Raw genomic sequence first — 3,290 nt, 5'->3', positions numbered from 1 at the left:
ATTGCAAAATTACTTTTAATAATAAACACCATCACTTCGGAATTATCGATGGTCGATTAGAAATCGAAGTCATCGATATCCACATCATATGATTTATCGGTTTTATCGTTATCAAAGTCATCATGTTATATCAATGTTATTGATATTTTGGTCTTTATTGATATATTGTTTGGATATACGATCAACAAAGCCATCGTTTTGCTATGTAATTACTAATCGTAATAGTTACGATAGTAGTCAATGTTATCGATAGTGTGAAAACACCAACAATTAGATATTTATATTATTATCGATATCGTTATTTGTTATCGATAGTTCTACCAGTATCGTTATCATTGTCGATAGCTTTACTCACATATGCTGGAGCAATTACGTTAGCATGCGAAGTCATCGATAGATTTATCGTTATCAATATCGATGTGTTATCGTTATCGATTTTGTTTTAATGCACACTCCAATATGACCATCCAAACACGTTATCATAATGCTTCTGACACATACCGTTGGCTGTTTTTGGTAACTCCATTACACATCTTCACCTAATTAAATGATTTTCATTTGCATTCAGCCTGTGCTGCAAATCTTTATAAAATTTTGTTTAGCATCAAATCTATGTAACTTTTGCTATGTACAAAATAGGTAAAAACATACTACAAGTCACGTGACCTTTTCAAATATACAATTGCACGCTCATTTTCCGAAGTTTTCTCCAACCGTGTTCACCTTTCTAACCAATATTTTCACTTTAATACCGCAATTGCGCGCCCTTTACTTTTAAAATATTTTCTCTTTTCTTTTCATTTTTTTCCCGAAACAACGATGATCATATTAAATTTATATTTGAAGCCAAAGTAAAGATGAAGAAGAAGAAGCAAATGTAGAGAAATGCTATAAGAAGATCGCCTCAATAAAGTCATTTAAACGCGCAAATGGCGAAACAAATTGAGTTAGTAGCGCCCGCGATGGCAATCAACGATAAGCGATCTAAGTGAACAGCGAGCGATCAGCGGTGATCAAGCATAAGGTAACAGCTGTTGTCGCTTGTGCCACAAAAATTATTGTGTGTGTGTTTATGGGTGTGTGTGTGTGTGTTTATAAGTGAGCTGCACTATAGATTGTGGTTTCTCACACGTACGTAGGTGATCGTCAAGGTAAAGCCAGTTAGAATTACTAGCCATGGCAAATTTGTAGCAGCAGGCATCAAATGTCTATCGGCTGACAGTGAGATCACAACAATAAAAACAAACAAAAGCCAAGTAATAAACTAAAATGATGACAGTAGCAGCAGTGGCGAACAGAAGACATGCTGCTGCTGGCTGTTGATTTTCAAAGATTCTATCGTTGCCATCAAAAGTTGCTTGTTTGTCTGTCTGTGTATTTAGATATGCTTGTGCGCACTAGTAAACCATTTGCTAGCACGACGATCTCGGCGGCTGCTGACCCATTGTGAACCGAACCAGTGCAGCGGCCCACTTACCGAATAGTTTGTAGTGCTTGCGTCCAATGACGTTGGCAGTTTAGTTGAGGTGGCCTTGTCTGCGACACACTTTTCGAAGCCAAAATAATTTACGAAATTCTTTAGTTCAGCTGTTGAGCTTATTAAAAAAGAATTGAGGCTGCTGAGTCCGCTGAGGCTGTGGCGCTGTGCTTTGCGATTTAGAAGGCTTTGTGTGANTAATAAAATTTAACTTTTAACAAAAAAAACAAAACAATACTATTTGCCAATGAATTGATCTTGATGACAAGTATTATGTAAGTATCAGCTATTAAATACTGCTGTAATTGTAATAACGGTTGTTTAATGCATTAAAGGTTTATAGCTACAAGTTCTGTAGCATCGTAGGGTATTAACGGTAGCACAAGAAGAATATTTATAGAGCAATTAAATTTTGTTTATGAGATATGTAATAGTAATAAAAATTTTAAATGAATAAGGGAAATATGTAATAGCAACCATACTCGTAAATGTATATGTACATGGATGGACNGACAACCGCATCAGCACAGCTTCTAATGGCAGCAACAGCAGTTGGATAAGCGTAATAATAAAAATGAAGTAGTTGCTTTTGAAAGCATAACAATTTTTTTTATTAAAGCTAAAGCAACAGTAGCAATTGATCGCACAATAAAAGTGGAACAATAACAAAATCAGCTGTAGGTTAAGTTAAGTGCTCGTTGTGGCTGCAACAATGTGGCTACTCTAAACCTNGCACTGCGGCAATAATAAATTTGAACAGTTACTTATTTTTTAGCTACCCATAATTTTCTATTAATTTTTATTGCTTATGCTTAACATAAATTGCGTATTAGTAAATTGGCTTGCGAATAGATAATTTAGTGCTTTTCACGCTTATGCGCCCAAGGCAGCTTGTGCCTTCAGTATGAATGTACATACATATATATGCAACGGCTTAAGTGCTTATTTAATGCTTCTATCTTCCTGAAAAGTCTTAGCGCGTTAAGCTTTTGAGTAGAAGTCTCCTTCCAGTTGGGTGGCCAAGAAATACGGATGTAGAAAAGTGAAGTGCGATTTTTCGTTGTACAGAATAGTAAGAATAGAAATGCTAATTTAAAAACTTTAACTGAATTTTCAATTTAAAAAAGTATGTGTGTAATCATAAAAAGGTGTTAATGTTGGATACTTGTGAGGATTATAGGACCCAGTAGGTTTGATAATCTGAAATTCTTGGAATGAGTAGAGATTAGGAGCCTTTTTGACTACCCATAGTCTACGCTCAGCTGATCTTTGGGCCAAAACTAGAACAAAAGCTAATTCGAGGCATTTCTGACTGACCCGGAGTGGCGAGGAGAGGGCCATGAAAGCTTCTTAGACTCGTAAAGCCGTAACTCTCGATTTTGTTGTGTATTCATCAGACGTTAACCGACTCAAATATAATATCTGATCCACACAATCGCAGGTATTTGGGAACGTTGAGAAGGAATCTTATCAAGCTTTAATGTATTTCTGGAGGAAATGGCTGAACTATGCCTCAAACAAATAAATATATGTCCAAATAAGTTTGGAAAGGTCTTGGATCTCGTTTACGTTGATGATGTTCCGAAGGCCTCTATTAATCGGTGTGATCCCCTAGTTTTGCCGGAAGATGCATACCATCCTGCTCTTGAGTTAAACTACGAAATCATAAATGAAATACATAATAATAAGTCAAGTTCAAGTACTAGATATGTTTTTGCGAAAGCAAATTTCAGGAAAATTAACAAAGAACTTTCAAAGTTATCTTGGCCAATATATAGAGATGACGTGGAGCGTAGCGTTGAGCACTTTAATG

The sequence above is a fragment of the Rhagoletis zephyria genome, unplaced genomic scaffold (assembly GCF_001687245.7).
Source record: "Rhagoletis zephyria isolate East Lansing unplaced genomic scaffold, Rhagoletis_zephyria_1.1 Rzeph_scaffold_04627, whole genome shotgun sequence".
Lineage (NCBI taxonomy): Eukaryota > Metazoa > Arthropoda > Insecta > Diptera > Tephritidae > Rhagoletis > Rhagoletis zephyria.
This window is presented reverse-complemented; position numbering follows the sequence as displayed.